Raw genomic sequence first — 25,555 nt, forward strand, 5'->3', positions numbered from 1 at the left:
CCAACAGTTGAATTAGAAAATTCAAATCAAATGGATCGATTCTCCATTATTGTAGATGCTCTAAAAATGCCTTTGACACCATTGAATAAGCCATCTTGAATATTGTAATTTCCACCAATTAGTTCAACAATCATATTATTCTTAAGCACAATGGTAGATGGAAATTTCACTTTGATGTTCTTATTGCGATCTGTCTATGTTGACTCAATTGTTTATCATATGCATTTAATGTGATTGTTTTTGTATCAATAAGAGACACAATTTGTTCATTATGTTCATGTAATTTTTTGTTTAGGTAGAAAATATATGGGAACATTGGATCAACTGGTGGGTTTCTATAACAATTTTTGTCCAACAATACAAGATCATCAACAATATGAGAACATGTTCTAATTCTATTTAAAATTTCCACGAATTTTTTATTATCTTGTCGCATCACTTGTTTTAGTTCATAAGATTTTACATTGTCCTTCCAAAAACTATAAGGTACATTAGTTCCTTTAAGACATGGTTCTTCAAATATCCAACAATCACGTACAGGTAGTGCTTGGAACAAGTCACCATAGAATATAATGTCAAGATTGCCAAATGGGCTAGTTGGAGTGTGCATGATTTCCCAGAGTTGTTTGTCAGTGCTATATAGCAATCAAGGGCTAATTAAGGAAGCTTCATCTATGAACAAGAATTTTAGTTGTTCATATTCTTTGCCTAATATATCAAGTGTGTTAGAAGTCAATGGTTTCATGTCATATGGTGAAACTGGTAAATGCATAACTGAATGGAATGTGACACCATTTGCAACATATGCAGCCTTGCCAATAAATGCAATTCTGAGACCCTTTTTTTCAATGGGTCACTTTGTAAATCTTTGTTATAGAGTCGCACCCCCAATCATGAATAAATAGAAGCACTTTCTTGGATTGTTTTTTCTCCATAGTGCTATTTGTTTGATTATTGCTTGTTGTTCTTGGTTTATTTGTCTCATAATTTCATAATACACCAATGTGTCCAAGACAAATGGATGTTTAATGGAATCATTGTTTTTTGTGTATTCAATGTGCATGTTTCTAATTTTCATTTTCTCTTGCAAGTCATTTTGCATGTCATATTTTTCAGTAGAACAAGTATTATTGCAATCTTGCAATGAGAACTGAAGATTAAATGTTTCGTTATTTCTAGATGCAATTGTAGAAGCAATTTCTATATCACCCCATTGTGCAAATAGATGTGAAAATTGTTTTTCAGTTACATCGACAATGTGTCTATGTGACAAGTATGCCTTAGTCCATGTTTCATTATCTTTCTTCAATGTGTATTTGGGTTCTCTATATGGAACATAGAGCATCATATTTTCTCTACAATGGTTTTCTAGATCCTTATGTTCATTGTATCGAATGAATCGTATGACACATGGATGCTTTATTTTCCCATTTATTACATTTGTGATTGAATAGGATGAAGAAAATTCTTCTAAGAAAATGTTTTCAAGCTTAACATGGCGTTATCGGGTTCTTTTTGCAGCAAAATAGGTTTTTTGAGCACATATGTTCATTTTTCGATTGGAGCAGTGTTAATGAAATTGATTTTCTAGAAGATGAATGTAAAGGCAATGAGAGAGCAATGTGAAATTCTTGTCTATTTGACATTTGCTGCATATTTAGCAATGTGTTTCCAAGTTTACGAATAGTTTGAATTTTGTTGTCCCCATCAGACATGCAATTTTCACGAATTTGTTTAAAAGCATTTGTCATGGAACGATCCATTTTTGTCATGTAGGAGCTACAATAAGTTGTTGTGGCATAAGCATCTAAAACGATTTGAGCATTTGTGTTTGCTTGCCACAATGATGGGGTTATTCTTGTGAATGCATCTATCCACACATCACAAGGATTTTTTTTGAGAAATACGATAGGGTGAGCGTTAGAAAAGCATATAAGCAATATGTACTCTTGTTTTTTAATTCCAAGATCTACTCGAAACATGTTAAATGTTATGTCCCTTGAATAGGATTTGTTTTGTTAAAGGAATTACATTTTTTTTTTAATTTCCTGAGTTCCATTTTATTCACTGGAGACAGGTTGTAATATACAAGTTTCATCAATTGGTGGGAAAGGAAAACCAAACGTACAGGTAGAATTTTTATGTTTCTTACAAGTTTTTGCATGGTGGTGAGTTTGAATTTGAATCATTTGATTTGACAACACTGTTGAATTACAAGTCAAATAACAATCAATGAAAGCTATGACTTTTGTGTTGGGTGAATGTTGATATATTGGTGCATTTTGAACCCAAAGAAATCCATGGTCATGTTTTGTTCCTCTGCTTTGGAACTCTGTGATAAAAAAATAATCTTGCATCTGACCAAATAATTCATTGTTTTTTGTAATCAAAGTTCGTAGTGATGAGATTCTATATCTATAATATTGACTACGTGTTACTGGTTGACATCTAATCAATGTGTCAATGCATTAATTAGTAAAATTTCTCTCATGGGTTGTTACAATGTCAGTTTTTGTTTTTTTAGTGCATTTATCAATGGACCCCAAAGATGCTCAACACTAGTGAATGTAACAAAGAAAGTTGGTAGGCCAAGTTGTCATATCATTGCAAATATGTATTTTTGCATATGTTCAAAGTGGTCAGGGGATGTGCGAATGATACTTAAACATTGGTATTCGATTGGCAATTTCAATAGCCTTTGAAGATTATTTTGATTCTTGACATCTTTGGCAACCAGTTTGTGTCCTTTTAATTCCCCCTTGCAAATAGAAATCCAGGCTAAGTTAGAGACTTGGTTTATCAATATGTGGATTGCTTTAAAAAATAAATTTGTAATATGTGATGAAAAGTCACTGGACTTGTGTAATAGTTCCCATTGCGCAATTTTTTGGTAGGAGTAGTGCTTGGTAACATCAGCAGGTCGACTTGATCCATAGAACAATGTTGGGAAGTTAAGTTCTTCAGAGAACTTGTCTTGAAAAATTCCAAGGGGATGGAACCCTTCAGAAGGTGCAATTTGTATTATTCTTGAATCAAGGTCATGGATAAGGTGGGCCTCTGAGTAACCATGTACAAGTGTTTCAGTTTCTGGCTCTACATCATCATCTGCATTTGGTGACTCTGGTCCATCTATTTTTGCACTATTTCTCTCATGATTTTGTCCATTTTTTTCAAAGCATTTCTTCCATTCTTCATTGATTACTACCTGTTCACTCTTGTATAGAGACATGTTGCACAAGTCTTGCAATGAAAACATAAATTTTTTGGGCCGAATATTTGTAGACAAATAAGAATTTTTGTACTCCATTTTTCTCTTTACCATAACTACAACTGTCATACAGTCATTAATATCTCTAGGAAAATCTATTTGAACTCTATCCAAATTTGTAGGGACATTTATAATTGTTCCCGTTAGTCCAATTTTTGATCTTTTGTAACCAAGTTGTCTTATTTGTGCGAAGGCCATTGTTGGTGCTACTAATATTTCTTCTAAATGTTTCAATTGCGAAATAGAGATCAATTTTTGGTTTCGTTGGATATACAAAGGCGATGCAAATGCAGACACTTTTTCATTGAATATTGCATTATAACAAGATTTACAAATTTATTCATCTTGTTTGACAGATTTGGAGTTGATTGTAGGCATGAGACAACAAATAGTTGATAATGTAATTTTGTCAATGGGTCACATGTCTTTTCTAAAATATAATCTATCACAAATGCAACACACAAATGTGGGTGTGTCTTTGATTAATTGCAAATATGCCTCAAGTGCCTTATTGAGCTTAACATTTATTTTATGTGCTTCTTGTAGTAAGGCACCTTGTGTTCACATTGCAGATTTTAATTGATGCAAATGAGTGTATTGCTTATTATATCCTTTGGGGAAAGAGATAGATACTAATTTTCTACTGTGTGACTTTATCGACAAATAAACCTTTTTTTTTGACAATGTGCAATCTCTAGAGACCTCAATAAATTTTCTTTTTCTTGGGACCATACTATCAATTGGAAAGTGATTTAGTTCAACACAAGATGTAGTAATATTAGATTCTTTGTTGATAAGATTTCTAGAATGTAGAATCATCATCAAGTTGCATGTTTTAGTTTCTAGGATTCTTTTGTGCAATTATTATATAATATCACTATGACAAGTGTTTTCAACACTATTAATTCGTAGAAGCACATGAAATGTGCATGTGATGTGGACAATGGAAGATTCATTAGGTACAATACTTTGGATGAAGTGTTTGATGAATAGAATCTCAAAGAAATATTTGTTGTTTCTGCATTCCAAATGTGTATGTTGACATCAAGTATTTCACATATCCATTATATTGCAAAATACTTTCTTTCTATATGTCCATGTGCATATGACATTCATAAATTAATAATATAACTTTGCCAATAATTGACACATTTCTCTTGCTCATTGTTTTTAGGATGGAAGTGTTTTTTAAAGCAATTGGTAGCTCTAATGTGATTGCACATGAAACAATTTTAAAAAGTTTGTGCAATTTTTTTTCTCATAGTACTCATATCAAACGATGGTGCAAGTGTACAAATAGATTCAAACAAAGAGTCATGGAAATCATTGAAATTTTGTTCATAGATAAAAAATCCCTTGTTTGAATAATATTTTCTCAATTGAGGACATGCCAAACTTGCTAGATCGACATTGGTATGAATAGGTACATGGAACAATTGACTTACCTATTGGACTTAGCGTATCTATTGTGTGATGTAATAAGAGTGGTTAAAAATGTCCACATGTAGGGTTCTGATTATGTAGCAAATCATTATAGTGATACCATGAATGTCTTGGTTGAACCAAAGATATGCTTGGCCATTTATAAATAGCCAAACATTGATTGGAGATAACAACCATTTAGAGAACCATTTGATACAAAATGCACCTCCCCACCAGTTATTTGTACTTGAAGCACAAATAGAAGAAGGTGTAGACAATCCTTGCAAGTATGTTTCAAAATCATTAACTTGAAGATAGTCAAGAGTCAATTATGTATGTAATGAATGCAAAGAAGCATCATGTCCACGAGATAAGCAATGTCGAAAGTGTTCAACAATTCCATGCCATATTTTAGTTGAAGTATAGTGAAAGTGTAGAAGAACAACAAACGAGTCAAATAGACAATCTCCAGGATAATAGAAGAAATGCTCCAATCTATGTAGATTGAATCTAGATAGCTTGCGATCAATTTCTTGAAATTTTGATTCCTTCAATGCAAAGCTATTTATCATTTCCATGAAGTTTATTGAGACAATATCACAAATTGTCCAAATGCAAAAAATATATATATATATATATATATATATATATATATATATATGTATATATATATATAAGAGACAAAGACCATGAAGCTCAATGAATATCCAATTATTAGGTGCCATGGAAGAATATTTTATTAAAATATCTTATATAATACGTAGTTTTTTTTTTTTACTAACCTTTTTTGTTTATTTACTTTTCTATTTTTGCTAAAAAAAAATTTTTGGGTCAATAATGCAAGTGTGACAACCTTGCTCTGTGACAAAGAAGTGGAGCAACTAGTTGTAAGGAAATTTGATTATTGCATTGTTTCAAAGCAAACGACAACCAGCAAAGAATAACGATATAGTAAAATAGTAAACATTAATTCCAATCAACAATTTGAACCGAAGTACAAATTGCTAAATCTACACACTAGCATCAAGAATAATTTAAAACACAATGTAATGAAGTAATAGGTTCTCATGGATTTGTGTGTTTTATCAAGAAAACAAATTGCCAAGTTACGTGGAGGGATTTTAGGGACAAGATATAGTTTTTAATTATGTTCCTAATATTTCAAGGATATACTATGGAGCAAGTTATTATATGAAATTGCTTCGAGGGTCTTTACATTCTTGAAAGAAGACGATAAAGTTGCCAAAAAGATTAAACAATTTTTTTTGATATTTGCAACTATTAATTGATATCTTTTATGACAAGGAAAACACTATTAAAATATAGGAGAGATACTAGCAAGAATCTCGAGGTTTCAAAGACTAGGAGAAAAGTTTCAAGCATTTTTTGCATTTAGCTAAATGTATCACTGGTGAAAATGTTTCAAAATCTATGTTTAGTTTGTAAAATTTGTGATTGACTATTTGGCCTTTGTTTTCGTGATCATATGATGAAGTTAGACTTCGAGATATCTCAGCGTTGTAAGCCTAATTGGTATGTTGATCTTAATTGGCCTACTTTTCATTCAACTAAAGTAAATTCAATAAAATTTTGTTAAGTGAGCATTCTAATTTATGCATTTCTTCTCAGAACGTTGTTTGTAATACTTATAAAATCGAGCCTATGTATCTTGGGACATTTTGGACAATTTAGAATATTCAATGAGCTTAAATAGTTCTTTAGAAAATTTCTTATTGAGTAGATGAACATTTTAATAGACAAATTTATATGTTTCTTATGCCATGGAAAAAACTAATGTTAGTAAAACCAAAAAAACTTCTTAGAATTCATTATCTAAAAATCAAAGAAGATGCTCAAAGGCTTAATATATAAAAATAATTTTGTCACTATTGCTATTTTATTAATGTTTATGTGATTTCAAGTGACAAGAAATTAACTATGAATGGCATATTGATTCACATATCTATGTGCATTTAAAACATGAGGTTTTGTGAATCAATAAATCCATAAGTTGAACAATTAAAAAAAATCTATTGCATGTTCAACTATGACACTTACTCAAGATCATTTGGATATGAGCAGACATATTGCATTCAACAACAACAACATGTGCACCAATGTAAGCTGCATCTAATCCACTCAGTAGTGCATCTGTATCGAAAGTCCCCTTTGCTAATGCTTTTCTTCAACTCTTCCTCATGATCCATCTTGCAACTATTAGCTTGTTCTTGTTCTACGTATTGATGTACTGATATTGGTGCTTGTATCACAACAAACTATATTTTCAAATTATTTACAGTTCAATAGAATTACTTGATAATAGTTTACACTCAAACTAGTACATAGGCTTGTTTTTATTGCATCATGAAAGCAAACAACGATGCAATGATTAGCCTCAAATTTTCTTTTTTTTAGTATCCATTGATCGCTGAATCAATTGCTAGAAGGAAACTAAACATATAAATGTATTATATCATGGTTTCAAAGAAAAATGGAAGTCAATTATGCATTACAATTTGACAATTGTGTCTAGAAAATTTTGCACATCAATATAATATTTGTATTTAACTTTATGATATCTGTAACTAGATTTGTTTGATCTACTTTTGAAGTATCGATGTCAAAAAGAAAAGTGATGAAAACAACCATTCTAAAGGCCTAAATTGAGGTACACTATGATGTCTTTGTCTATGTAATTGAATCTTTTCAAACACCAGGGAGAATACAATCTTGGTGAAAAATTCCAATCATGGTGCACATTCATTGAGCTCTCACTCTTTTAGCAGAGGATAAAAACTAATGATAACATTAGCAAAAATGTCACTCACTACACATTACCATTAAACCATATTCTATGGGTGCAAATGTGTTCAAGGTACTTTCCTCTCTATGAACGATATATATATATATATAGAGAGAGAGAGAGAGAGGGGATCTTCATGGAATAAAACTAATTCATTAATATCATAAGAATAAGACTACCTTGTAGTCTCTCATTGCTTTCTTTTAGACAAAGAACAAATAGTTGACTTCCATGCAAAGAAGGCTATTGATCAGTGTCATAAGAAGACAAATATTTTTTAGTTTCATTGTTTTCTTATAAACAAAGAACGAAGAGTTGAAGATTCAATTCAATGTTGATACTATGGCTAAGAAATTTTAGAAAGTTGTTGTTCCAAGAGCTTCATAGAAACCTTTATTCTACAATCTTGCAAATGAACTTAAGAACAAGGTTGACCTTATTATTGATTTAGAGAAGCAATTTAAAACTCTCTTGTTCAAAAATTGTTTTTTAAAGGAAGAAATCTACAGGAAAGCCTTAAGGAGAAAATGGGAGTGTGTTTGGGTGTTATAATGTGCATTGTATTAAAGGAGAAATTTAAAATTCCATTGTTAAAAAAAATGTTTCTTTAAAAGACGAAATCTATAGGAAAAACTGAAGGACAAGGTGGGAATGCGTTTGGGTCTTATAATGTTTATTGCGAATTCATCCTTGTTTTGTTCTGATAAATTTCCACAGGTCCAATAGTGGACCACATGGAAACTAATAAGTCAAATGGTAGTGGGCTTGAGCCCTGCAATGTGCACATAGTCATGGTTTCCTAGTGCCATAGATTCAAACTCATAAAATATAGTCTCGTACACCAAAAGCTATATTCTTGCTGATATATAGAACAAGGATTGTGTGCTCCATTCAAACTTGCATCTTGTGACTTCATAGGGTCTGAGTTCACCACAATTCTAAGGGGGAGACAATGAGTGTTGAAACTGGGTTTTTCTGCTACAACAAGCATTCCATTGCTTACTGGAAGGTGGTTTATATACTAAAATTTTCAATTATACCAAGAGAAGGGAACACAACAAAAATTAAGCTTTCTATATCTAAATATGCAACTCAGATGCATATGATGAAGAGAAGTTGTTGAATAATTTAATCAATAACATAACAACTATTTCTAGTAGTAGGTGACCTGCTGGATTTCCCCTAGCCTACTTTTCAACTATTTTCATAAAACCAGGAGAAAACATTTACTTACATAGACATCATAGGACTCATCTGTGCTTGGCTATAATAAGAGTTGTTGCACATTATATTCTCTATTTTCCATTATTCAAATCTGACACCAATGCTTCTTCTAATATTGAAAACTCATTTCTTGGGTATTACCAAGGTCATATACACCTATAGCAAGATGCCCTACAATTTTAAAGTGTGCTCCATGTACTACAAGGAAAATAGGTGCAAATTCACCTAGGCCTCTAACACATTTATTTTATTTATTTATTTTGTTTTAACATAAACTCCATATCTATTAAGCTATAGTGAGTCAATTTCACGGTGCTAAGATATTCTGAGACATAGGAAATAGTTAAATATAACTTGGTCTAGTGTAGAGTTAGGTAAAGTGTGTTTCTTTACTATGTACATTTGTAACTTAAAATCCGACGGCCACGATATGTTCTAAACATGAAGTGATTAGACGGTCTATTTTGTCCTCGGTATTATCGACACTTGATCCATGGCTTAACACCCGATTGGTCCATGATGTCTATTTAAAGAGCATGGAGAGTCATGTATAGGGTGACTATTCATGAGAAAAGCTTATGTCAATTTTCTTTCTTTTATTAATAAACTACCTGAAGTGGTCGCGTTGGCTCAGGCCGTGGATTGTTTCCCTCTTTGAGGGTTTTAACCACATTAAGAATATTGGTGTATTGATCTGTGATCTATTTGTGAGTGGTGTCCTTTGGTGTTCTATCTGAGGAAATTACCCTATAAATTCCTACATGGTATCGGAGCTATTTGAGGGTCGCATCTGTTGGTGATCAAAATCGGAATCTGGTACAACCGCATTCGACTGTCGTTTCCTAGATCTACTATTTCTAACTACTTTTGGGCCAAGTGGACTGCTCTATTGTGTTTGGAGCATCTGTTCTAGTGAGTAACCCGTTTCGTTTCATGCGAAAAGGTTTCTGATAGCCCTAGCTACACCATTTTTAAGATTTGGAGGTATACGATCTTTATTTGTAGTTTTAGTTATTTATCTCTCTGTTTATTTTGGTTTATTTATCTCTTTGTTTTTTATTACTGGATCTATACCTTTCATTTCTGCATATGCTATTTGCCCCGTGACTCTTTGCGATCTGGGAAATCAAAAACAAAAAGGAAGGATTTTTCTCATGCGTACGCTCTTTTCTGTCGCACCTTAGTGTGATCTCGGAAAATCAGAAACATTGAGGAAAATATTTGGTTTCCGGCAAAACCTAACTTCAAGCCATAAGGTTTGGTTTTTTTTTCATTTTCGTGTTGGGTTGTGTGGTTTTTTGTTTTGTAGGAAAAAAGAGCTTTTTCAAGTAAGCACACACCCCAAAGCTTCAGTGACTAAAAACAAAAAAAACAAACAAACCCCCCTTTCTCTTTTCCAAAAATTACTAACCTTTTAAACTAACTCACTTGGTCCAAAGTTACTTTATGAGAATAGAGGTCTTGAGTTCAAGTCTTCCCTTTTGTTGAGTTACTTTTTCAAAAAGAACATGTAACTTATGTTTTAAAGTTACTTTATGTAAAATTGTTCTCACCCATTATAAAAAGTGAGTCACTTAAAATTTTTATTTAAGTTACAATTTAGTGAATAGCTCATAAAGTACCATTGTAAAAATGAATTTCGCTTATTTATAAAAGTGGGTCACATAATTTTCTTTTGAATTAAGCTAACTAGATTAAGTTTGGAAAGGGGGGCGAGTGTTTAAAATATAACATTATCATTCACTTTCGCACATTCATGCACTTCAGCGACATCTTCAACAACTTTTCTTAAAAAAGCCATAATTTCTTCATCTCGAAGCTGCTTCCAAAGCCGTTTTTTTTAATCAGCCTAATTTTTCGAGATATTTCCATTGGAACACTTAGTTTCAACATCTACAGCTTCAGTGTCTGTTAAAATGGAAATTCCATGCCAAGTTATTCTTGACAGCACCAACTACTTCCAATGGTGGTCCTACATTGTGGATTTACTTAGAAGTAAAGGTCTTTACAGAATAGCCTCAGGCCAAGAACTAAACCTAAATATGAAGACAAGGCAGCCAAATGGGAAAATAGACAAGATCAAGCATGTGGGTTGATAGGGATGTCTATTTCTCCAGACCTTAGATTCCATATCATAGAACTTGATACCCCTATGAAGCAACGAAACAACTCACTAAAGTTTTTGGAATTAAAAATGAAATTAGAACCCATCAACTCGAAAATGAGTTGCTTACGTTGGACCCCAATAATTTTTCTTCCATTTAAGATTTTTTGTCTAAGTTCAAGACCCTTAGAGTTCTCTTGAAAGGTGTTAAGGTTAAGAAATAAGATGGCAGCCTTATCTATTCCATTCTTACTAATTTGGGACCAGCCTACTTTGTGATTGTTTCCACCTTCCTTTCTACTAGAGAAGCATTTATTTCTCAAGGACAAGACTACAAGGCCCCCTCTTTTGATGCGTTTTGTGATTCTTTAATAAGAGAACAAGAAAAACTCTTACATCTTGGTCTTGTTAATCTTGGAAAATCTTCTAAGAAAGCCTTAGCCGCCTAGCAGCAACCAAATTCAAAGAATCCTAAGAAGCAATATCCTAAAAAGAATGGTCCTAAACCAAACAAGGGTCCTAAACAATTTCAGTCTCAAAATGAAAAATCATTTCAACAAAATGATAAGGAAAATAAAAACAAAGGGAAGAAGACTGATAGACATTGCAAATTTTGTAATCGAGATGGCCACTTAGAATCCAAATGCTTTAAGAAGATGGAAGCCTTGGAAGCATCAATGAAGAAGCATAAAATCCATTTGGAGCACTTTTCAACTTCAACTTCATCTTCAGGAATTGCATGTTTTGCATGTGGTTGTCAAGCATCTTGGTCTGGTTATGCACTAAATGTATCTTATTCTTCTCATTCTCATGAGTGGCTCATTGATTTTGGAGATTCTTATCACATGGCCAAAAACAAAGCCATGTTTTCTTCTTTAAATGATTGTAACACCAAAAATATATATGTTGGTGATGATAGATCTCTTAGTGTTGTAGGGACTGGAACTATTCATCTAGAAAATGGTCAATTTAATGATGTATTATGTGTTCCAACCTTATCCTACAACCTTCTATCTGTATATCATATAACTCATTCAGGTGAAGGAAAAATAGTTGAATTCTCACCTCATGATGTTGTAATTAAGGACCTAAGAGATCCTAAACAGATTTTAGCTACTGGAATTGCTGATGATTCTACAAGGTTGTGTAAGTTTAACAACTTTGGGTCATCAACTCTTCCCTCGATATTTGTTGCTCATAATGATGAAGTGAGCAAACTTTGGCATGAGCGATTTGGTCACTTAAACTATCTCTTCCTTCAAAATCTATGTAAAGAAAATATGGTGATAGGTCTTCCTATGGTATCTTGCAGAGATGGTGCTTGTTTCAGATGCGTATTTAGAAAACATCATCGGGATAGTTTTGAAAAACGTGCCTCTTGGCACGCCTCAGCCCTTTATAGCTTGTGCATAGTGATTTATGTGGTCCACTTCCAGTTGTTTCATTCTCTGGATACAAGTATTTCTTAACTTTCATTAATGATTTCTCTGGACACACTTGGGTATACTTCTTAAGACTCAAGAGTGAAGTATTTAACATGTTCTTGGCCTTTAAGGCCTTTGTTGAGAAACAATCTGGACATTAAATTCTTAAGCTAAGATCTGATAATGGTAGAGAATATGTTAACAACAAAATCATCAACTTTTGCACTAAGCATGAATTCAAATGCAGCATACTATTCCATATACTCCACAACAAAATGGTGTAGCTAAAAGGTAGAATCACACCTTAAAGGAAATGGCTAATTGTATGCTTCAATCTAAAGGACTTAGTCTTAATTTTTGGGAAGAAGAAATTAACTGTGCAAATTACATAGTAAACCGCACTCCTACTAAGGTTTTAAAGAATATCACTCTAGAAGAAGCATGGAGCTCAATTAAAATAGATGTAAGTCACTTTCGTGTTTTTGGAAGTGAAGCATGGGCCCATATTCCAAATGAGAAACATAAAGCTTTAGAACCTAAGAGTGAAAAATGTATTTTTGTTGGATATTCTGAAGATGTCAAAGGATATAGACTTATTCCACTTAAGTCCAAAAATGTTATCATTAGAAGAGATGTAAAATTTGTTGAAAATATATTGGCCTACGAGCCTAGTTCAGCGAATGTGACACCTATCTCTATCCCTTCTACTTCTGAAAATATTTCTTCTTCAGATGATGACAACGAGGATGAAAATCCTCCCCCACCTTCTCAGGATTCTCCTTCAGCTCCTCAACTTCCAAAATGGGTCTATGCTACTTGGGATGCAACAGGTGCTATTGCTGGTGATCCTACAGATCAACGGCGTACACGTTCTTAGTTCGATAGATCCTCTTATTTACTCGCTCAAGCTTCAACGAATTATGATCCTGACACCTTTGCAAAATGTTCAAGTCATCTAGATTGGGACGCAGCTATGAATGAAGGATATCATTCATTATTGGCAAATGATACATGGGATCTTGTTCCTCTTCCAAAGGGACGAAAACTTGTTAGATGCAAATGGGTTTACAGAACCAAGTATGGACTAGATGGAAAAGTTGATAAACATAAAGCTCGTCTTGTTGCTAAGGGTTTTTCACAAGTTGAAGGCATTGACTATACTGAAACCTTCTCCCCTATTGCAAAAATGAACTCTATCCACCTCATTCTTTCCCTTGCTACCTATTTCAAATAGGAAGTCCGTCAAATGGACATTAAATCTGCCTTTTTTCATGGGGACATGCATGAAGAAATCTATATGGAAAAGCCTCTTGGATTTATACAAAGAGACTCCAACCTTGTATGTTGGCTTAAGAAATCCATTTATGGTCTTAAGCAAGCCCCTCGAGCTTGGTATGCCAAAATTGATAGCTTTCTTTTAGATACTAGCTTTTCTAGGTGTCATTCTCACAATACTGTCTACACCAAGAAAGTGGGTAAGCCTCTTATCATTATTGTTCTTTATGTCGATGATATCATCCTTACTAGTAGTGATCCCAACCTTATAAACCATGTGAAGTCTAGCCTTAAAAAGTAGTTTGAAATGACAGACTTAGGACAGTTGCATTATTTTCTTGGTCTTCAAGTCTTGCAATCTAATGAAGGCATTTCCATTTCCTAGTCCAAGTATGCCTGTGATCTTCTACACCACTTTCACATGGAAGACTCTAAGCTAGCCCCTTCTCCCTTTCAGTCTAGAGCCAAACTTTCAGTCACTTGTACTTCCCTTGAAGTTGATGCTACCTTATACCGTTAGCTTGTAGGAAAATTTTTGTATATGACCCATACCTGTCCTGACCTTTCCTTTGCTATTGGCCTTATTGCTCGGTTTATGAAAAACCCACATGAAAGTCATTCGAAAGTAGCTAAAAGAATACTTTGTTAGTTTGAGGTACAGTTCAGTTTGTGATTCATTACAATGCAAAATTATCTCCTCTATTGGTTGGTTTCACTGATTCCGATTGGGTTTGCGACCCTGATGATCAGAAGTCTACTACAGTTTTTGTCTTCGCTCTTGGTTCTGGACCTATTACATGGGATTGCAAGAAACAAAGTTCCATTTCTTTTTCTTCAACAGAAGCAGAGTATCGTGGCACCATAAAAGCTAGTAAGGAAGTCCCGTGGCGTCGTTAGATCCTGTCAGATTTTGGCTTTCAATAGCAGCATCTGACTACACTTTGGTGTGATAATCAAAGTGCCATTCAACTATGCAAAGGTCTAGTCCAACACCAGTGAAGAAAACACATTGAACTATACATGCACTTTATTAGAAAGCTCATTCATGACCATGTTCTTGAAGTGCAATATTTTTCAACCGATGATCAAGTTGCAGACATCTTTACAAAGGCTCTCACAAAGGCGAAGTTTACTAAACTTTGATTTATGGTTGGAGTTCAGGAAGTTGTCACTAAGGGGGGATAGGATTTAATGCCTCCTTCCTTCTCCTTTCGTGTCATATCTGTACATCCTTCAATCCTATCCCAAGTTGTTCTTAAGGGAGGATGTTAGGATATTTCGACACATAGGAAATAGTTAAGTATAACTTAGTCTAGTGTAGAGTTAGGTAAAGTGTGTTTCTTTACTATGTACATTTGTAACTTACAATCCAACGGTCATGATATGTTCTAGGCATGAATTGATGTGATGGTTCATTCTCTCCTTGGTATTACTAACACTTGATCCGCGGCCTAACACCCGATTGGTCCATGATCTCTATTTAAAGAGCATGGAGGGTCATTTGTAGGGTGACCGTTCATGAGAGAAGCTTATGTAAATTTTCTTTTTTTATTTATTAATAAATTTCCTGAAGTGGCCGCGTTGGCTCAAGTCGTGGACTGTTTCCCTCTTTCAGGGTTTTAACCATGCCAAGAATATTGGTGTATTGATCTTTGATCTGTTTGTGATCAATGTCCTTTGGTGTTCTATCTGAGGAACTAACCTTGTAAATTCCTACCTGGGACACATTACCCTGGCGATTCTTAGGCATAGCCATACATAATGCACTGTATATTGAATCTTGTTTTTGTTGTGATAAATTTGAACATATCTAAGGTTGGACCACAATCTCAAGCAAGAAACCAAAATTTCAATCCTTAAGCAAGGAAAAATTGTATTAGGCTTGTATCCTATTATGTGCACATGGGCATGAGATCTTGGCATCATAGGTTAAAAGAATATATTCTCAGACACAAAAACTATTTTCGTGTTAATTTAAGACAAAAGAAGTGTGCAACATTGGAGCTTGTACCTTGGAATTCTAAATGACTTTAGTGCACTACCATCCTAAGCAAGAGAGAAGGAGTATAGCCATACAAAAAGCACTGTAAATTGAATATTGTTTTTGTTGTGATAAATTTGAATAGATCTAAAGTTGGACCACAATCTCAACCAAGAAACCAAAATTACAATCCTTGAGAAGGAAAAAATTGTATTAGGCTTGTATCCTATTATGTGCACATGGGCATGGGCTCTTGGCATAATAGATTCAAATTCACATAATATATTCTCGGACACAAAATCTATTTTCGTGTTAATTTAAGACAAAATAAGTGTGCAACATTGGACTTCAATCTAAAGGACTTCAGTGCATTACCATCCTAAGCAAGAGAGGAGTATTGAAACTAGATGTTGCTGCTACAACAAGAACTCCACTACTTATTGCAAAGAGCTCTATATATTCCATTTGAATTCATACTAAGAAAATACAAGATGAAAAAAGTTAAATTTCCTAGAGCTTGGCAACTGTTGCATTTATCCTAAATTAATTTTTAACTATTTTTTTTTTAAATCAAGACAACAATTATTTATACAAAGATCTTAGCACAAATTTGTTGCTGGCCATAATAGCACTTGTTGTTCAACATGTACTCTATTTTCTTCTATTCAAATTTTATTCTAACTGGTTTCCTAAGATTGACATCTCATTTCTTAGGAATTATTAAGCCTATTTACTTATACAACAAGGTCTATAGGGTCTACAACATTAAGGTATTTTGTACCTAAATACAACATCAACAACTATAGCTCCATCTAGTTTCTTAACACCTACAAGCAAGTCTACAGTGCTTGTATCAAGACCTGCATTATGATCATTAAAGTCATTGTTTAGATTGTCCATATATAATAGATGACCATATGATCCTTGCCCATGCAAGTGCAGTTACTGTTGGCATGTCCACTCTTCTTTTACCAGCAAAATTTTCTCCATGCCCCTTACTAATCAACTAGCCTCATGAGAAAACTCATCCTTAGCAAAACTACAACTATCTCATTGTCCATTGTTACTTGGATTTTCTTTTGAGACACCCCAAATTTAAGAACAACAATGCTCTAGAAATCACCTTCTGTCACCTGGGCTAGAAGTGGAGCTCTTAGTTCTATAATTTTTAGTACTCTGATTTCATTCATGTACAATTTTGCAATTTCTTTCAATTTTTTTTTTGCATGATACTAGCACATTTTGGTTGTCTTTCAATCCCGCCTCAAATTGTTAACACATGCTTCTTTTAACAATGGAAAAGCTCCCATGGCTAACGAATTTATTCTTCACTTTTCCTTTAGTTTACATATTATAAATGCATTCTTCCTCCGAAGCACATTTTTTACTTGCTAACCTTTCTCTATCCATACAATTTCTAGTCCTTTCACTCTTGAATTTGAAGCATCTAAACAATGTACTTTTAAGCAAATGAAACCCATGCAAATATAATATTCTCAACTCTGGCTTCAACAAGTGACCCTCAATACCTCAGAATACTAAAACCAATGTTATCTTCCATGCCAATCAGTACCCTAGTGTATTACTTCTTGTACATCAATGTTTTTTGTTCGATGGCTAGTATAAAAATGCACAATCCTCCTCAAAACACCAACAAAATATTCTCTACATTCTTTTGTACCAATAGCTGTTTAGTTGTTTGAAAACATGTACAAAGTGAAACCATTGTCTTAGGCAAATAATTTTAGCATGGAAGTCTTGTTCAACAACAAGTTCCATTGGTTTCTTTGGCCTCACTCTTGCTATCAAAAGCTACTTCACATTGCACATGTTAAACAATTGGGTCAACAATTGTGCATAATGAGCCAGATTATTTCTCAACACAATGAACACCATTCTAAAATGTTTTTATGTGAATTTTTTCCCATCAATCATAAAAATACTTCTTAGTGAGCTTTAACACAAACATGTGACAAATGTACTTTTATACAACAACTCGTTTAGTTAATGAGAAATTGCACTGTTACACCACTATTTCTAATTAAAAAAAAAAGCTCCTATGCTTCTGTTTCCCATTAGCAAGCACTATGTTTTTTTTCATTTTTATTAGATGCTTGTTGTTGCACTTTGTTCAAAATTTTTCTTTGGTTCATCAATTGTATCTCATAGATAACCAACATCTCAAGGTTGTGTCAAACCCTTGCACATCATTACAACCCAATGTTTGTACTTCAACAATCGTGCTTCTTCTTCTTTTCCAAACAATATAATTTCCAATCTATATCTTCCTATAGAAAATCAATTCTTAACTGACTGAAACAACCTCAAGAACCAAACAATCCTTAAGCATATACTTTTAAAAGACAGTAATTCAAACTATAACAACTTGGACCACAATGCATAGGTAACTACATGCATGAAAAGAACACATGCACTATAATCTATTTATCAACATTTAACTAAAAGACAATATCCCTACCAAGGAATGAATTAGCCATCCACAATTGCGCATCCACACATGGTGCTAGAATTAGCCAGGGTTAAAAAAATAAAAAGAAAAAAAGAATGATTAAACAAAGGGGATATTCAAAGGCTTCTCTTATGTCCCTAACTTTACCAAGTAGATGAATTTTCAAAGCTTATTGAAGAAGGTACAAAATTACAAACCCTACACTCTAATTATGAATCATATGGCAAGATGTGAATTTATAGAAACATAATTTCAAAATACTTGCAAGTGACCAAAACAAAATCACCATGGCATTGTTTCAAGGCCAGTCAAAAGCCATAACACTCATCTACCATGCCAAAAGAAATAAATTTTTCCATTCCCAAGCATAGATGTGGAGTGCAGGAGCTACGTGGGCATGAATTCTTGCACCCTACTCTTTCCATTACACTGACTTCCCATTTGTTTATACGCAACAATTAATGTGCCCCATTTTCTTGTCTACAAAAACTAGGCACAAGTACTCACTATTTCAAAACTAAGGAGACATTTGGTGCACAATTGAGCTATAACCCAATGCCACAAACCACATATTTCTTTGTGTTTTTTTTTACTTTTCCCTTTTTTAGATGGTTTTGAAGGTTAAAAGTTGCATTTCCTTTTTCCAAACAATGAGCCAACACTACCTTCAAATCATACAGACACAAACTAACGGGGTTACCCAAAATGGGTATGAGGCAGGTAGTGAGCCTCAAAATTATGAGACCATTGAGTGTGTCAGTGTAATGCATAATGGAACAAGTAGCACCAAGGATATTATTGGTGGAATTAGAAAGGACAAGAATGACATTTTTGCATAGGAGTAAATGTTATCGGGAAATCTAGTGTCCCCTCGAAGCTACTAGTCCCACTAAGACTGGTAGCTATCTTAGAAACAAGCAAACTAAAACCACTTTCATTTTCCTTTATGAGAAGTAGATAAGAGGGGAATGAAGGACACCAACCTCAGTCTTGCGCTTGGTTCCTTGCTCAGTTCCTCTCCCTTCTAACAGATCCTCGCCACTTCTCCTTCGTCTACCCAGCTTCAAAGAGCACCTGTGGAATCAAAGCAGCATAATACTATCGAAGAACAAAGATCTACAATCATAAACAATATAGGACCAGATATATATTGACCACACAAATGCATATATCATCAAACATACAAGAATGTGGAGGAAAACTTGAATAGCTTTATTAATATCAAGAATAAGCAAAGAGGATTACAACCAATTGTTCTGACCCAGCGTCATCCTCCAGCATGAAAGCCCTTCTTTCACCTCATGAAAAGCTTAGATCACCCAACACTATGATATTCCACCAAGAAACCAACAACGCTTCCTTACAAAATACAAAATTCCAGCCTCTAGATCTTTGGGATGAAGGATCCATATATAGATGATTGCATGGGGTGAGTCAGCTTCTGGGATTTTGATTAGTGTCCTCTCTGATAGTCCTTGATTCCACTTGGAGATTGATGATCTCTTACTCATCCCTGGGCAAATTCAGAGAGGCAAGTGTCACAAGAGAAGTTTCTGGAAGATTCCATGATCATCCACCTCGCAAACTGTCTCTGCCATTTGTCTACTCTCACCCATTGCACCCTACAGAAGGGTTTTTTAGTATGCATCACACCCTTTTCACTGGGCAGGTGGGATGCATCGCACCCTTAGCACTGAGAAACCTGTATGGTCTAGTTTTGACCAGTTCTGAGCAGTTTCGTGTGGAGAACTTCTGGGATATGATTTAATCAGTTGACCTTGTTCCTTTAGGGTATGAAACAACACTTTTAGGGACTTAGGAGCCCTTGGTTTATGGACATGTATGATTGGGGTTGTAGAGCCCAAAAATGTCTATAACAGTTGCCCCCTAAAGCATGAGGTTGTTAATCTTTTGATGTCGGGTGAAATTCTTTATCATGAGGATCCAAAGTTTTTTCGAGCTGGGAGGTGACCTATAATAAGATACAATACAATACATTATCTTCATAATATTTTTCATGATCTAGCTGAGGCGGGCATTCCCATGCTCAGCTTTATAAATTCATTTTCATGTACATAAAACAGACAATCGTCTGTGCGGGAGACTGATGATTCTGATAGAGTCATCATCCTTTGATTCGAATGATCGTCTGTGCAGCAACAATGTACATTTGATGTCTTTATCTTCCTGAATATATCATATCTTGGATGGATGAAACTAGATTCGGGGTCTTCAAACTTGTTCAATCTTCACTTGGAGTACAAGTCGATCCATGTGAAAGATGTTCTAGAGTCGAACATGGAAAGACATCGCCTAATTACTAGCCAATGATGTAAGTTGTTAACAGGCGCGAGAGGAATCACTGATAATGATGATGACCCTCAAGGTACTACAGTACAATTCGCGTGGTGTGAATAAGGGACTTGGCGTCGAACACCATGCAAAATCTTTCGGTCGAAGGCCATTGATGTAAACCTGTCGCTGGAAGTGAGAAACTTGCCATTGAGGCATGCAAGCTTCAAAGTACTGAAAGGGTTGTTCCTAAGTCGATTTCTTGGATAATGAGCTGATGTCGACAAGAAGTGACCCGTCGTAGGAGGGCCTTAATGAATCCCACATCTACGACACGAAACGGAGTAAATGATTTTGGAGGTGAAAACGATCTGATGATACAAGGTTCACGGTGGCGGTCATGAAAGAATGGAGTGTGAATGTATTGTAGCGGATGAGACACAGGTGAATTCTCTGAGCGACTTCTCTTGAACATACCAGCGACACTAACATGGATTGGTAGCGTTAACCCCAAATATGGATGATGCGGTGGACCAATGGTGATATGACCAGTGAACGGAACAACCCAACCCGACTCGGATGTGGAGTGAAAGTGTCATGTTCAAGAGCGACTTGCTACCAATAAAGTTTCTTCAAGTTTTCTTCCCAATTTTTCCCCAGTCATTGTTGACTAGTACCTCTTTATTTTTTTCAAGCTTGAGGAGGATAACATATGCTTGTTCTATAATTTGCCCTTCGGGCAAACCTGTCGCTATGTTTTAATGAGCCTAGTGACAGTGAAACTCGTTCTTGTTTTTATGGACAAGTTTGTCGCTATTTGGTTTTAACGAGTTTAACGACAAAGATAACTCGGTCATTTTCAATTTTAGAGAGTCTGAAAGGGACGTAAAGGAAACTCCAATGATCCTTTTCCGTCATATAATCCCTTAAGTCCGAAAAAGTATAAAATAATATGAAAGGGATGAATTTTTGGTAATTTTAACGAGCTGAACAAAACAAGCACTCGATCTTTTTGTGTAATAATCCCTCAGGTCCAAAAAGATTAAAATCTAGAGGAGGGATAGCACTTCCGGCCGCTTTAACGAGCTGGAGAGGCCAATCGCTCGGCAATCTTTTCATATTTTACGAGTCAGTTGAAAAGAGTTTAAAGGAGACTCGTTTTTGAGGAATGAGTGATAATTTCGGGTAGCAGCTGATTCCAGGTAAGGTTTGGAATTTTCCAATCACGGCAGTGTCACAAGGATGGCTAACAGGATCACCCTTCGTAGCTGTTCCTCAAAAGGGGTAAACAATCAAATGGAGGTGAATGATCGGCTAAAACAGAGTGGAGGTGATGGTAAGAACACAACTAGGGCTCAAAAGCTGATGATAATGCATTCACAATGGTTATTTACTGGAAATTGGTTCATTTTTTTTTAATGAGCTTAAAATCTGGGGGAAAGATTTGCTCATTGCTTATGTTTAATTTTTAACGAGCTTGAACTCCACATAAAAACTGCTCGTGCCAGTCGTATAATAAGGATATCTCATCTAAGATGCCATTTTTTATGGAGCTTGCACCTTTCAAAGCTTTGCCCCGGATCCTTTCTTTATGCAAGTTAGGAACGACCAATCCTACGAGTTTAAAGGGTTGAGAAACTACAAACTAAGAAAATAAATGGTCGCTCTTCGCTTGCATGCAAAAAGGTTTGCATGCCCCCAGGTATAGTGAAAAATTTCCAGGTTACCATATGAAAGCTCTCCATCCATGTTGCAGACAAAATGCTTCCTTGGCGATGTCTACCGAAATAGACAAAGGTGAGTGGCGCGGTCGCCTCCACTCACATAAATTTGACGAGGGAATCTTATTCCAGTCTAATCCCATTTTCCTAAATGGATGGGTGTGTCAAACTAGTCATATATCCTCCGTGGAAACCTACCCTATACCCAAGGTTTTCCTGCCGAAACAGACCAGGGTGCATGCCCCCTGGGTTTCAGTCATGTCCTCCCGAATCACTCGCGCTCTTTAGGTGGACTGACTAGAAATTGATGAGACATTCCTTGTGTGAAAAGACCATTTAGGAATGGCATTCGACTATTAGCTATGTGTGAACCGGGGAATGAAAGCTGGTCTATGAGCTTGACCACTTGGCCTTCATGCGGAAAACACATTACTCTAAAGAGTGAGGAGACATTGGCTCCCATGCTATAAATATAGTCGCATCCAAGGAGTAGATTATAATCTAGAGGTCCTTGGACTACCATTATGTTCACGTAAACGGTTTTCCTTCAATGTTATGGGCACATTGGCAAGGATCCCTAACGGTCGACTGGTTCCTTTGTCGAAGCCTGTCATATTTCTCATCTCAGGTAGAAGCGATGGTGAGCCAAGCGCTTCCCAAGCAGTTGAGGAAAGGATACTCACAGAAGCCCCTTCATCTATGATGGTAACGACCATGATCATTTTGTAAGCTTGTACAATGATTTGGAATGGTACATTAGTCAGTACACGGGGTCTGCCTAGTAGATTCCAATCGAAGGAAACAACTAGGTTTCTCGGAGGTGGGACCGAATAGACAACTGGATATGACTCTGACGAACTTCCTTCCTATGGTAAAGGAACGGGTAGACTGCCCCCATGTTCATTGGAGTTTGTGTTTACGAAAAGAATTTGAATGGTGTCGTTCTCATTCTCTTCGGTGATTGTGTCATCTAAAGATGGAACTTCCGAAGGGAAGACCGGGTCGACTGCCGCCTCAACCTTTTGACTTTCGTTTGGTATGGATTCAGCAGTTTTATCTTCAATGACAGATGTTTCGACCGACCACAATGGCGTTTCGATCGGATTTTCAACTAGTGATGGACTCAGCAAGAGTTTCTTGTATCCAGGAGGAAGCCATAGCGGTGAAGCTGGACGGTCATCCAAAACTCTTTTAGCTTCGTCTAGGAAGGGACAACGGTGGACGACATGATCGCCTTCACATAGTTTACAAGGAAATTTACATTTCCTTTTTTGTCTGAATGCTTCACTTTCACTATTTGATGGTGTACTTTCAATATGGTCTTCAGAGGTTGATGACACTGGGTGGTGCAAGCGAGGAGACCAGTCCCTTAAGATCCGAGGGATGCAAGGACAATCTCGATGATAGTGGTCTCCTTTGCAAATGACACATGGAGATTTAGGCTTGGACAGTGCAATGTATGGATTTTCACTAGATGATGCCCGGCTATCCTTTTTTGCCTTCGGCTCCTTCTTCTTCTTCTCTTTCTTCCCCTTCCCCTTCTTCTCCTTCTTAGTTACTTGATTTTTGGCCTTACTAGCTTTATCAAGCGAAGAGGAAGGAGGAGAGGGAGAATCAGATGAAGTAGAAGGTTGGGGGGTAAATTTAGTATCATCCAATTTTTGACTTGATTGCTCAGGAATCATGGTGTTCTGAACGGCGAAGGTCGAGAAGAGCCATATTGGCAAGCCAATTGTCAATCCTGGAAGTGACAATGTGGCCATATGAGGTGCACCAACATCTCCCCAAGAGGAGAAAGGACTAGGATTTCTTCCAAGGGGAAATCCTTGGTTGGCGGACTCCATTTTTCTCAACCTAAGACCAACGTGGGAATGGTGATATTATTCCGATTAAAATAAATTTTAGACGCTTTGATACAACTTGTTTTTTTAATTTTTAAGAGTCGAGAAAAAACAAAAGATGACTCTAGTCGCCTTCGATTTTTAATGAGCCTGAAGTGACAAGTGCTCAGATGGACCTTTTCCTTTAAGGAGTCTGAAAAGGAACAAAAGAGACTACTCTGGAAATCTAGATAGAGGGATTACCAAACCAATCGCAAAACTGCAGAATACTTTTTATGGTACGGCAGTCAATCTTCCCAAATGCTGTGTTCAGTGCATTGTGATCGATAGGGCGGCAGACACGGCTTCCTATGATAAAGGATATAGCCTATTGTGGTCTCCCAATATATACTCGACGGTATGTGGGAGCACAATTCCATACTGGCACTTGTTGCCTCAAAGAGGAGGAATCACTCAACCAATAGTGAAAGCAACAGTTACCAAGCTTTACGACGCCGGAATACGTCTGTAGCCTAGACTTCTAGATGTTGTGCGTTAGGTTACAAAGCGTTTTTAGGTTCATTAAATTTATTTTACAGTTAATCTTTCTTAAGAAATTTTCCTTTCAGGTTCACCGCGTGATGTAGATATACAATTCCTAAAATGCAATCTAAGATGATAAACAATTGTTTAATCTTCTTTTTGCAATGAAAATCCTAGCTACTAAAGAAAGAGAGATGATATTCTTTCAACATAGAGCAGAGAGCACACACTAGATGCACTGTCCTAAATCAAACCAACAAGCAGTCTAAATGCAAATGCACATGCATGTATTTGTTTTCAGCTTTCTTAATGTGTGAATGACAAGAAGAATGCTAAGTACAAATCTGAATTATCTTTTCAAAGCGACAATACTAACAAATTTCTTTTCAAAAATGAAAGGAATATAATGACGACCCTTTGCTATTTTGAACTGAAAACTGCTTTCGACAATTGAAAAACTACTAATCCAAATCAAATACAAGAGTAACTGTATAATCAACTATCAAGAACAATAGAATTCTTTTCCTTAGCTGAAAATGACACTTGCGACACTTTCAAATACAAAGATGACGGCTTGATTATACTACTTCTTTGTAAAAGAGAACTGAAAATGGCGCAAAATACACAAAAAAACTCACAGTTCTTTGCACAATGGAGGCGGAATGATGGAAAGGAAGGGGTTTCCACAATGGTATACTGATCACATGCAGCAAAACTCTTGAATAGAGCTTAAAAGAGTGATCACAAAAACCAAAAGCTAAGGGCAGAAGAGGTCTTGTCTGATCAGCGCACCTGCAACACAGGGAAAGTGCGATGCAGCGCACCTACTGCACATGGTAAGTGCGATGCATCCATATTCCCAAGAGTAGAAGGTGCGATGGTCCAGGGACGAGACTTCAACTGGGTTCCGGGTCACATTTTGCAGCTCAGTTTAGGGATTTAGGCCAAGCAAGTTATGTACAGTAAATAGAAATCACAGGGGCTGATCTAATGAGGTTACTAGAGCCACCACTAGGGCAATTAGAAGGTTTGTAAATCGATTGTTCGGTTTTTAAACAAAACCTGGAGATAGACTGTAGCAGCATTGATCTACTTTGCACTTGCATAGCAAATGCAGTTCGAAGGCTAGCTGGCTTGACTTCAGGCTCCATTTGTAAGTTTATAAAACAAACAAATATAGACAAACAAACAATCTATTCGCTCCCACT

This window comes from Pinus tabuliformis, chromosome 3_2 (assembly GCF_031772625.1).
Source record: "Pinus tabuliformis cultivar Carrire ecotype Pingquan chromosome 3_2, CPIR1, whole genome shotgun sequence".
Taxonomy (NCBI): domain Eukaryota; kingdom Viridiplantae; phylum Streptophyta; class Pinopsida; order Pinales; family Pinaceae; genus Pinus; species Pinus tabuliformis.